Genomic DNA, 13,544 nt, shown 5'->3' on the forward strand with positions numbered 1-13,544 from the left:
CACTGCACAAAGTTGGCCTTTATGGAAGAGTGGCAAGAAGAAAGCCATTGTTAACAGAAAATCATAAGAAGTCCCGTTTGCAGTTTGCCACAAGCCATGTGGGGGACACAGCAAACATGTGGAAGAAGGTGCTCTGGTCAGATGAGACCAAAATGGAACTTTTTGGCCAAAATGCAAAACGCTATGTGTGGCGGAAAACTAACACTGCACATCACTCTGAACGCACCATCCCCACTGTCAAATATGGTGGTGGCAGCATCATGCTCTGGGGGTGCTTCTCTTCAGCAGGGACAGGGAAGCTGGTCAGAGTTGATGGGAAGATGGATGGAGCCAAATACAGGGCAATCTTGGAAGCTCTTGGAGTCTGCAAAAGACTTGAGACTGGGGCGGAGGTTCACTTTCCTGCAGGACAACGACCCTAAACATAAAGCCAGGGCAACAATGGAATGGTTTAAAACAAAACATATCCATGTGTTAGAATGGCCCAATCAAAGTCCAGATCTAAATCCAATCGAGAATCTGTGGCAAGATCTGAAAACTGCTGTTCACAAACACTGTGCATCTAATCTGACTGAGCTGGAGCTGTTTTGCAAAGAAGAATGGGCAAAGATTTCAGTCTCATAACCTAAAAGACTGGCAGCTGTAATTGCAGCAAAAGGTGGTTCTACAAAGTACTACATAGGGTTTAATGTGGTGTTGACTCACCCTTTGCAGCTATAACAGCTTTAAGTCTTATGGGAAGCCTTTCCACAATATTTACAAGTGTTTACAGGATTTTTTGACCATTCTTTCAGAACTATATTTGTGAGGTCAGACACTGATGTTAATGGCAAGACCTGGCTCACAGCTCATTAGTAAGTGAAAGTTGGCGACCTCTTCTTAGTATTTGCCCAAGCAACCAGTGACTCCACTTTGTGATTTTGGCTGAGTGGCTGTCATTCCCAGTCACTTCCACTTTTTAATACTACCATTAACAGTCTGCTTGCCCAGGTGCTTAACTTTCTGTATCTGAAATCTTTAACTATGGAAGCGATTAAAACACCTGAATTCAATGATTTGGGTGGGTGAGTGAATACTTTTGGCAATATGTTGTATTTCGAGTGACAGATGATGTTTTCTAAACTTGCAGATCAACAAAAAATGAATAGATGTTTTTTGTATACAACAGTGCAAATAGATGGAGTCCAAAAGCGTGAACAGAGTTTTTTCACAGGTTCCTATGCAGTTATGTGAAAGACTAAGTACACCCCTTGAGGTTTTAGCAGCAATTACTTAAAGTAATAATTTTCTTTATGATTTTATTAGTCTGTGGGGGATTTTTGGCAGAGTGGATTTTGGAACCATTTTTTGTAGGAGAATTTTGGAAGAGTGGACTCTTCTTTGCAACATTGTTTCAGTTTATTGTGGTTTGCAGGCACTTGTCTATGCACAGCCTCATAGGGGGGTGAAGGTTCATTGCAACACCTTGATTCCTTTGTTTTTCGGACAGTCTATTGTGGATTTGCTTGTGTGCTTCACCCCGTTGTCCTTTTACATGAACTACAGCCAAGTTTTAGATGTCAGAAAATGGCCCCAGATTTGACTCTAGAATACTGTGATAATAAGAAGAGTTTGTGGTCAAACCAAAAACTGCAAGGTTTTCAGTGTTTACTTATTTAAAAAAAAAAAAGTTATTGTTTGTTCAGTCTCAGACTTTGATTCACATTCTGTGAAGAACCTATAATCTAATGCATGTTTAATGATGTCACACTGTACCCTCCCTACACATTTACATTACATGTTTTTCCATCCATATCTTGGTTTTTGATTTTTCTTTTTTGTCATAAAAAATTAATAGCTTTTAGTCATAAATGCGCTCTAACCGAAGTAAATACCAAATATAAATCAAGGGTGGGGAATCAATACAGCATAGTACTGAACATCTTTGTGGAAACGTTATTTTTCTCATGAAAGTATACTCAGTACAGGAAAGCTTTACTGGTACTTGGTAAAATGATCTTCAAAGCCCTATGTGTTAACATATGCAAGGAATTTGCATATTTTACTGAAAAAGTGGGTGGAACAAGTAATATAGACAAACTTTCGATGAATAGAAAATACTGTCATGGTTCTGGGTAAGGTTCGACCCAGCATTTTGAGTTCTTATGTTTTGGTTTATTTTTGAATGATTGTTTTGTTTCTCTGATGCTATGATGATGATTATTATTAGAGTTCCATGTTTCTGTTTATCCGTGTTTAAGGATTTGTTGTTTCATGTATTGTTTGAGTTGCATGTGTTATATTCTGTCTGCCTCTCTGCGTCTTTGTTTAGTGGTTTCTGGTTTCCTGTTTTAATGTGAAGGTCTGTGTCTCATGTGAGTGTGTTCAGTCTCGTTAGTCCAATTTCTCCCAGCTGTGTCTCCCTCCTCTTGCCCATTCCCTGATTACCACCCTGTGTATATTAGCCCTGTGTTTTCCTGTGCTCAGTGTCGCGTCGTACCATCAGATTATGCCTGTGTGTTTCTGTTCTCAGTATTCAGTGTTCACTTCATGTTTTGTTTTCGTGCCAGCAATAAAGTTGAGGTTTTGAGTTGTATTCAGTGTCCGAGTCTCGCATTTGGATCCTCCTCTCCATCCGCCTGCACACAGAGCCCTGACAAATACACAATGCATAGCTTTATAAAGATGAAGTGAAGCTATGCAGTTCTGTCGATATTTTATCTATATATACTTGAAATTGGACAGCGGTTGCTGTAATTTATTACATTTTTAATCGTTGTTGATCTCATATCAGTTTTGTACAAAAAGAATCAGGTTCAGGTATGTATACTGCTGAAAAGAGAATTCAAATCATTACTGCTACCATTAACCAGAGAGAAAATTAAAGAAAAAAATCTGGGTTGCAAGAACTATTTACTAACGGCTGCACCAGCAATAGACACAGGCAGAAGCAGGAAAGCCAGGCTGCAGGAAAGGGACGGAGATCTGAAGAAGTTCCCAATTTATCATTCACTACGACTGCCAAAAGTTCATAAACAAAAAGTGCATATTTCAAAATATGAACCAAATATGTAGAATAGTAGATTTAAAATTACAAAGGAATAAATGGTTAAGATTGCGTTTAATAAATGATATAGCCGCTGGTGAGGAAAGTAAGTTGTTTCAAAGGACTTCATAAATTTGGATTTGTTTATTCAAGATGTGGACATAACTGCACAGCAGGCTATCTCTGACTGAGTATTGTTGTTTAATGAGAAGGAATGAAATAAGCATATATAGCTCTCATGAAACAGCATAAAATCTAAATCATTTGTATTTGTGCTACAGCCACATATGAGACACTATTACTATGTTGTAAATAGTGCAAATATAGTATAGTCAGACAAAAGCCTGCTGTACTGTGATCACATGCAGACTAAGTTGGACAACAGTTCCAGTTTTTCAGAAGAAAGAATGTGATTTCTAACATTTCTTACATTTATTTTTTTCCTAAGTTTGGCTAAGTATAGATGTTTGAGTGTATACCACAGCCTAGTATGTGTAGAATCTCAGTCATCCAGCTCATGGTAGTCTGAGCATATGAAATGAAAAACCTGCATTTCATTTCAGTTTATGAAGATGTTTCACCTCTCATCCAATAGGTTTCTTCAGTTTTGCACAAAGAAGTACAGTTGCTGTCATTTCAGCTGCTTAAAACCACAAACTGGGCCCTATTGAAATTTTTCTAGACCAGAAAATGCTTGCATTTGGCTACAAGGGCCTTCTCATCTCTGTTATTATCCTTCAAAAAATTCATAGTACCTGTGTCCATGATCTTCTTCTGTACAGGGCCTGCATCTCTCATTCTTGTTAACCAAGTGGCTAGTGCTCTTAATGAGAACTATAAAAGGTAAAGTGTCATTACTGGATTACTGTGTCTATTCATTACAGCCATCAATGTCTATTGATGTCTTTCTTCATCTAATCATAGAACTTGTCTGTGAGCACTTGTCTTCATCTATAACCTCTGCCTCACATAACGCCAGATTAATGTCAAATGACTTCCTTTTTCTGCATTTAGTTTTGCACTGTGCTCGCAAAACATGGCTGTTAGACGAGCTAGACAAATGGAAAGATACTCATGTTAATAACCTGAGATGGTTTACATGAAGTTCTGATACAACTTTCTCTTGAAAGTTCTGTCGCTAAAGTCTCTAAGGTCAACTGAGAAAAGAGGTAGTTAGAACTCAAAAGGTTAATACAACTATACACATGCTCTGTATGCTCATATTGAGTGTGAATACACACATTAGCCAGACCACTGAAACCACAGCAACACTAAATGATGAAATGAGCATCTTATAACAAAGTAAGTGTGTATAACAATGCAATGTTCTCTTGGAAAACTTGGTAGTGGCATTCATGTGAATGTTACCTTGACAATCCCAATTATGTAAAGATTTCTTGCAAACAGAGCACACTGAAGAAGTCACTTGGATGAGTGACGAAACATTTCTCCAACTAAAAACACTATGCCCAGATGAACAGAATCAACTTTTTGGGAAAGCACACCATAGCAACACTCATGTTGTCAGTTGCAGCTTGGCTTCATCAGTGCCCCCCAATCAGTCAACTCAAACATCCACATAGGCACCAAACTGTAACATGCAAGACACAAAAAACTCCACTGCCAACCTGGTGCCATATACTGCTTGTATGATAAACCACAGAGCACAAGAAGGACCTATGCAATATTAGACAAGTGGTTTTAATGTTGTTGCAGAACTAGTTTGAAATAAAACCAATTTCCTAGACATGCTTTAAGCCTAGACCAGCAGAAACATGTATGGCATTATGTCCATCTATTCATCCATCCATTTTCTTAAATGAAACTCAAGTTACAGTGGAGCTGGAAGGGTTCCAGCTACATCTTCAACCATTTTAGATAGCAAGGCGATTGCACAGATCAACTGGTGGGAGATTACGTGCCTCCAAACAATCACAATGTGAGGAGAATCCTTACAGAGACTGGTGAAGGTTTTCTCTCTCTCTCTCTCTCTCTCTCTCTCTCTCTCTCTCTCTCTCTCTCTCTCTCTCTCTCTCTCTCTCTCTCTCTCTCTCTCTCTGATTCCAAGGGGTATTCCCCAGTGCAGAAATGTTTGAGGATACTTGCATAGCTCTAACTGTCTACCTGTGCATGCCCCTCTCTAAACTCGACAAAATACTTCCCGGAGAACGCTTGCAGGTTAAGTGCAATTTGTCAGCTACACCCCTTAACAGCAGTTCTCCTCAATATGCTTGCTGTTGGTAATTTGGATGGTTACTACTTCATTGGCCAGGAAAAGAATAGGCCCCAAGAGATCTGCTAATTTTTAAGGGCTTGAGTGACTGGTAACAACCATGGAAGGCACAAACTATTACCTTTAGTGTTACACAAAGAGTTAGATTCTTCAGCTATAGTTCTCCACTCATACATGGGAAACTAGAGGAAGAACCCCAAACCTTCTTTTCTATCCTTTTCATGGGCCCATGCCATACTCTGTCCCTCTCTTAAGTAAGTGGAAGATATAGCCTACTTCCTATGAGGAGGTTACTATGCCAGTGCCCACTCCTATATGTTGTTAATGAATTAAATCAGATTTTTCTATCAAGGTATGTTTAAAGTTGAAATTACTCAGTAATCAATGTATATTTATGAGTACAACATTAATTTTTCTGATTAATAATCTAAAAAAAAATTACTTACTGTACCTTTAAAAAAAGAAAAATAAATAAGTAGCATGTTCTTGAGCACCACAGGCTTTTTATGGTTGTTTTCAATGTTCTTTTCTGTGTAATCATAGTTCATTTCATTTATGTTAATCTGTTTGGCAAGGACCTTGGGCAAGATTTAGAAACCATAAAAGTGTGGCACTGTCATGAGTAACACATCTGTGCTGTTTCACCCTGAATAATGATGAATACTAATGACTTCAGAGACTAATGTCTTTTTATTTTGGCTAATGTAATGATATGGTGCCGTCAAAAAGTGATTCACAATGCTGCATGGACCATACGGCAGCAACAGTATATTAGGAGCCCCTCAAGAGAAAATAAACTTATTGCCTTTGTTCACAGTAAAATATAAAACACGGTGACCTCATTAGTGATTTCATAGAATGCAGCGAAGCCACTGAGTTATTTGTTATTAAGATGGCTAAAATGAATTGCAGGTCATTGTCTGTTAAAGAATAAATATTTACAACTTAAAAATAAAATTCCAGTTTAATCTGGACTTTCCCACAGTTGTATAGTGGCAAATGATAGGTAGTTGTTAATAGGAAAATTGTGCTTAGTAGTCAGCATAATCTTTTAATGATATAAGTTTGCATATGGTAGAATGCTGCATGTAATTATTTGTGTGTAGAAGTATATAGTTGGTGGCATATTGAAAGAATGTCTCATCCTAGGAGGACTGTAACATTCTAGGGTGTTCACCCCCACATCCTAGGAGCATGAGAGAGGTCGTACCTTGTCTTATTGTTTTACGGTAGGATTAACGTAGCTATGTCAGTTTTAGTTTAAGTGCTTCTTTACATATAGATGAACTGTTGGATTTTCCAGACCAGCAGGTTAAGGGAAGTCGTTTATGGGGCCACACTCTGACCCCCCCCCCCCCCCCCACCCCACACACACACACACACACACACACACACACACACACACACACACACACACACACACACACACACACACACACACACACACACACGTACGTACACCTCCACATTCCAATGTAAGGAACAAACGCTCACTGAAGTATGAATAAAGACTGGGGCAGTTTCTCAGTGCGACTCTCAGTTCTGGAGACTGCCCTTGCTAGCAAGAAGTTCTGTGTGTTTCTCTTCTCTGAGTCTTTACTGAAGAAGTGTTTTAGAGTATATTTCTTAACAGTAGTATAGTGGAAAACAGCTATGTACTACTGATTGAATCACCTTGCGATTTTAATGATTTATAAAGTTGCAGTATGGGCAGGCTGTTGGATGATGTGGAGTTAATTTATTTGCATTAGTAGAGATAAAAGTTGAGCCTCCTCCTTACACATTTCATTACCCCCTCCAGTAGGCGCAATATATATAGATATGTGACTATTAAGGCAATCTATCAGTCATTGCAGATGCTTTGGATTCTTGTTGTCTACTGCTTTTCAACCTTGGATGCTCATTTGTCCCTCCATCCCCTCGGCGTCCTATTACATGCATCCTCTAATGAAGCAGGAATGGAATCACTGTTTGTTATATCAGCGGGGGTCTGAGGACTGTCCTGCATAATTGGGAAGTAAGTGGAATAGATATGTGAATATGAATAAATAAGCCCAATGTAATTAATGAGGACCAATGATTCGACCGGTGATAATTAAATCTGCCGTGTTTTTCAATTTGCATGATTAAGATGTTAGTTAATGTTATGTTGTACCCACACGTTACAGGTTGTTCATTCTCAAAATGTCAACATATCAGAATTCTCAGCACTGCACTTAATTATCTTCAGGAGCTTTAAAACTATCAGCTAAATCAATTAACTTTAATCTGTAACCAATTAAAGTGTGACTTTTAGGAATGCTAATGTGCCACATGTTGTACTTACAGTATATATCGGTCTGCTCAAGCACATACATCGCCAACAAATTTTTCAGTGACTTGAAGCATGGGGGACTGGTTGCTTACTGCTCACTGAGTGTTTAAGCAAGAGCCGTATTTTTTCAGAATTTTTTCTCATACTCAAATTTAAGTTGGATTTTTATGCTGTGTTTCATGATTCAAAAGAGGTCAGAAGTGATTTGCATATTTTGACATTTTAAACAATTCACAGTAGCTCTAAAAAGGATTTTAAAAAACTGCCTGAAATGAGCCAGAGTGGTTTTGAAGGAGCCGAATGGAAGGAACCAGCCTGAGTACTCAATTGTGCTGTTAATATCATACTGTCAAATGGAGAGGGCAGCACTTGACAATGAAGAACAATGAGTATTTCCAAGCCTTTCATGTCTACCCGCCACATGCCTATTGAGTAGAGCTCTTTTACTGATATGCTATTTTAATGTTCCATTGACCAAGACAGCAAGAGAAGGTGAAGAGGAGGAAGAAGAGGAAGAAATAAAGGAGAAGAAAATGTTGTCACTTTTAATGCAGAGTTCTTCCACCCACTGCCATTTTGCAGACCAGCCCAGCTTCCAGAGTGCATTGTAACACACTGATATCCTATTGTAACCCTTCTATTGGCCTACAGGTTGTGTAAATAGCACAAAGATTAGCTAGACAAGTTTGTGACTGAAGGAAAACCATGGTACTTTTGATCTTTCAATCATTTGGGAAATCCTGGGAGGAGAGTGATTAAGCACTGGTCCCAATAGTCCCACTTCCTTTAAAGCTTTTTTATTTATTTTATTTTTTTACAGTAAAATAGTACTGTGTCTTTTTCACTGTTCACAAACTGAACATGACCATTGCAGTGTTGATACCTTAGTAACTGAAGTGACAGTGACTTACAGGGTTCACTTTAAACTTTATTTATATAAGAACTACAAAAACATGACCTAATCTGATAATCAGTTAATAGTAGGAATAATTTTCTAAGCTAAATGCCTTAAATTGTTTCACTCTAGTTTCTGTATTGTGTGGATTTACTGCCTTTCTCTGTTGTATATAGTTAAAATGAAAATCACACATACACAAACTCCTAGACCCACACAGGTACACACGCACATTTCCAGATGCACATTTTTGGTACAGTATATAAGTACAAAAGCAGAGTTTATACAGTGCTAATAAGTTTGAAAGTACATTTATTTGAGTGTCTTCATAAGTTTATTTTAAGATACATACATTTTTAAAAACTGCAGCAAAAACAAAAATAGATATTATTGTGCACAATTTGCAAAAAAAAACCCAGCATGTGCTACAAAATAAACTATTTTCAAAAGTATAATCAAAGTTCTAAGTGTCCCAGGAACTATATAGAAAGGCACAAAGTCAAACATGACTTTCAATAGCACCAGTGGAGCTTTGAAAGGTCCCAGAGAAAACTACATTTCCAGCGAAAATGGCATCACTTCTGGTTTCCGCAGGTAATGGCGCACATTAAACCATGTGATAGTTTGTGTTGATAAGGTGATGACATTTATTCCAACACAGGAAGTCCTATGAAATTGAATGCATGATATATAAGTAAAGCTCCTCCCTTTTCATATGCAAAAAGAATTATTGCTCTAACTTATTTGGTTGCCATTTAAAAAATATATGCAAATGGGATTGTGGGGGCTCCCTTCAACTTTTACGGGTTAAGCAAGCTTTCTTTAAGTAGTTTCTTTTAGTAGTCTTCAGGAATAGTCCATGGCCAGGCTTCTTGGAGGTCATTTAAAAGGTCTTCTTTGGCTTCCCTTTGTTCCATTTTTTTCAAGATGATCTCACATTGATTCAGTACTGATGAGGTCCTAGATCTTAGGAGGCCAATCGATAATTAAAAGTGTTCCATGATTGCTAGGATTTTCTTTTTGCCCCTTTGTTTCCTTTGTTTGTTTGTTTTTAATACAGGTGTGTTTTACTGCATTGGCAATGTGTTTTGGATTACAGTAATGCTTCAAAATGAGGCTGTTATCAGTCAGAGACTTTCCACATGGTATTGCGTAATGGATTAGAATCAGACTCTACTTTTCTATGTTAATAATTCAATTAATTCCCCAACACTGTTGGCTGAAATGTAGCCACAAACTATGGCAGAGCCTCCACTGTGTTTTATTATTGGCTGTGAGCACTCACTGTTGTCTCCTGGCTGCATAGAGAGGAGCTAGAAACGATGTGGAAGGAGAAAAGAACAATGGTTCCCATGGTAATCAGAGAACTCAGTGCACTGACCCTCAAATTTGATGAGTAGCTCCAACAGACCCCAGAAATGACATCAGATATCGCTATCCAGAAAAAACCCAGTCCTAGGGACTGCACAGATATTACAGAGGAACCTCAAGCTCCCAGGCCTCTGGTAGAGGACCCAAACTTGAAGGATAAAGACTGCCAACAGAGCAAGTGGGGACGTGTGTTTGAGTCATCATTGCAAGGCACAACAATAGTGATCAAAGTACTAAGTAAAATGTATGATGATCAGGTGATCAGGATCATATTAATATCAAGAAGATTACAATTTTCAAGAGATAACACAGCAGGGAAGATAGAGGTACACTTAGAAGCTATTAGCAATAACACCAATAAAGTCAAGCAGAGCACAGGAGGGATGTCAAGCTAATGGGCTAGTTTGAAGTTTCTAGTTATCTCAACCTTAGCCCAGTGCTGTTTCAAGGCTCACTGCTTATTAAAATGAGTTCTAGGTGTTGGGTTGGAGACTCTGTGAAATTAGTGGGGGCAGCAAAATTATCCCTACTCATGAACTCCTAAACAGAGAATACCCTGGAGTGACTATCTATAAGTGTGGACAAGCTTGTGCTTTAGATGTCGAACAGTCAAGAAATAGCAGAAGAAAACAAACAACAAACTTTATATATGCTAACAATCCCTGTGGTGATGACTTGTTATGTGGAGTCTGAGACGTGGAAATGTGGCACACGCTGCAACAGCTCTGTGATTAATAGTACTGACAAAGCAGTAACTAATGATCGATTGAGGATGCTTGGGTTCCAAAGACCATTTCCCCTTCACTTACTTTGCCTTTTTCAAAGCCATCTGATATTTTGATCACTGGCAGGGGCCATGTCAGTGGAATTAATCACTAATTTAAAGTTGAAACCTTCTAATTTGCACAAAACGCTGCTCACAGAAGGAGATTTTTGAATGATTAGTTAGTTTCAGATTCACCTGATGTCAGTGGAGCTGTTACCCTACCTTTGAAAGAACGTGCAATGAATAACGACAATGCAAGTTTTATGAAAGTGTATATTCTTGTATTAAACATGAATTAGGGCTTGCGCTTTGAAGTTTGACATCTTGTGTTAGGCAGTGTTTATGTGTGTGTGTGTGTGTGTGTGTGTGTGTGTGTGTGTGTGTGTGTGTGTGTGTGTGCGTGCGTGTGTGTGACAGAGAGAGGAAGATTAGACTGCATCTAAGAAATATTAGCTTCAGCTACTGTAATATGCCTTTTGGCTGTTTTATTTACTTTAAAGTTTGGAGTAATTTCTGTTTTTTAAATGCACAGCCCCTCCCAAGCAGTCATTCTTATACATTTATCTCTGTCCACACATATCTGCTACGCTTCAAGTGTCAGTCGGTGAAATCTTCATTCATATCGAGAAAGAGTAACATAGCTCAAGATTTACAGCCGTATGCATTATGCAGTAGGAGCTTTTAAAAAAGATGATTGGAGAATTCCCATCTGAAATGCAGCTGCAACATCAAAGCACGAGTGGGAGAAAAATTAAATGGTACAAAAAATATATAATGGTAGACTTGATGTCTTTGCTAATTGGGATGTCTGGCACTTGGGTCAAAAGGGCTCCACCAGGAAAAACCTAAGAGGAACAACTCTCGTGTGTTAAGGTAGTAAGGTGTAACAACTTCTTGTGTTGAAGTGATGGGAACGTGACTTATCATTGCAACAAAGAGGAGGCAAATAAGTGCTCAGTGGAAGGAAGTGAGTTTCACAAAGAGATTCGGGGAAAAAGACAGCAATACGACAGTATACTGACATTCTTTTCCCGCTGCGCTAATGAAGCCCCCCCATCCCCCGTGACTGCTGCTAGGTAGCTATACAAACACTAGAGGGCTCTCTATGTGGACAGCAGCACGGGCCTCTGTTGTCACTCATGCACTTTTCTGTACTCACACACACGCACATTCAGGCATGCAATGATGAGCGTGACCTTTTCACTAACAGTCTTAATGAAGACCTGTTTAACCTTTTCCTTTCTCCTTGTTTTCAAAAACTCTGGGATTTACGCCCTTTTTTATGCTTTTCGTTTCCTTTCTTTTTTTTTACACCAACTTTAGTTTCGAAAAATGTAAATAAATGTGACCATTGTATTCTGTGTTCTTTGCTTACCATTGCTTTCCATGGTAGCCCCGCAGTGTGTGTGTCCATCTGTTTATTGTTTAACCATATCAAATGGCATTGTAAATGAGCAACTCGGCTTCGTTTCACCGGTCGTCTGGCCTATTTAATTTCATTATTAACCCGGAGAACCGAAGGCCAACACATGCGTCACTTACTAAAAGAAAAAAAAAGAGAGAGTAGAGAAAACACACACACTGCGATAAGAACCGTTTTACCTGCACACATCTAGATAATACCTACAGCTGCAGCCGGCAATGTGAGACGATAACCTTTGCGCGTCCGTGCCTGGGCAGAGCGGCATGCATTCATTTGTGCGCCTGTTGACCCAACTCCTCATCAACCCAATGAGCGCAGTGGAGGGGAGGCTCTCTTCGCCACCGTGCATCTCTCCTCCATCTCTTCCTCACTTTTCCAGTCGGCCAGCAAGCCTGTAGGAGCTCTTAACTACAACACCAACACTGTCACTCCGCACTGACAAACTGCGGGAAGGATTTCTAGCCGTTTGACTCTCCGGCTTTTGCTTATTTATCCACCGCCTCGAATGAAATGCATTGGAGTTTCTGGCGTTTTAAGGGGAGAAATAATGCAGCACTGGAAAAGGATGCAAGTCTCACTGGTAAGTACAGCCCACCACCATAATATATAAACCTAACAGGTATTATTGAGGTAAATTGGTGTTTTGTGGAGAGGTTGAACAGGACTTCTTATAACCCCTTTCTCCAACGCGTGGCTTCAGCGCATTTTGCCGGGCTCGTTTACAGGAGCGAGGTGACTCGGAGCGACAGAGCAAGTCTACAGAGAGCTCAGCAACTTAGGCTACATCTTTTGTAATTCATGCTTCCGTCACCAGTATAAGCCGGTCGTGTATGTCTGAATGCTTTTTTTGTTTTGTTTTTTTGAATTCTTATGCACGTTTAATGCGATGACACGGAGTGACTGTCTCCTCAAAGGGTAAAACTTCAGATAGAGAGCAAATTTGGGTAATCGGGATACTGCCTCAGACTATTTTAAAGCCATGAAAGGCGAGTAGTAAGCTCAAACTTTGGGGGTTTATCCTTTCATTTTGCTCGTTGACTAGCAATTAAAATCTCCCTATGTGGGAATTTCCTACCTTGGACAGCTCTTCTTCTTCTTCGCCGCTCTGTTCGCGGCTGAGCTGTCTGGACCGGCTGCTTTCTGGCGGGGAGCTGTTCTGTCTTCTTGGTGCTGAAATCGCTTGCTCTGTCACGCACCACAGAGACTTAAAATGCCGAAGAAATTATGTCAGTGATTTAATGTGACTGATTTTTAAGTTGGCTACGATTTGGCATTTTACCAGTTTCACTTACTCTCTCATCTGTATACAATTCCGTTTTCCTTCTTCTTCTTCTTTAATCTTTTTTTTTTCTTAACCTGGTCCAGGATCTCTTAGTCTCCGGGTCGGTGTCACAGTAATTCGGATCTCTTCACACTTTGTTATAGTGCAGCTTCAGGTGGAATTCATCGTTACTGTCCTTCGGAATGGGACGCTGTAATCACACAGCATATGACCACAGTGAGATTCGGTGCATAGT

At 39.4% G+C, this 13,544-nt stretch overlaps 1 protein-coding gene across 1 annotated transcript in view; it reads left to right on the plus strand.

Annotated features, from left to right (window-relative positions):
• The first annotated feature begins 12,417 nt into the window (after window positions 1-12,417).
• Window positions 12,418-13,544, plus strand: part of cdh8 (cadherin 8) — a 98,896-nt gene continuing 97,769 nt past the window's right edge. The window contains exon 1 of the mRNA XM_085413397.1: window positions 12,418-12,607. The gene's annotated coding sequence lies outside the window, so the exon portion shown is untranslated. The remainder of the gene's footprint in view (window positions 12,608-13,544) is intronic.

This window comes from Rhamphochromis longiceps, linkage group LG1 (assembly GCF_057381845.1).
Source record: "Rhamphochromis longiceps isolate RC_006_pf linkage group LG1, R_longiceps_female_GT1.1, whole genome shotgun sequence".
Lineage (NCBI taxonomy): Eukaryota > Metazoa > Chordata > Actinopteri > Cichliformes > Cichlidae > Rhamphochromis > Rhamphochromis longiceps.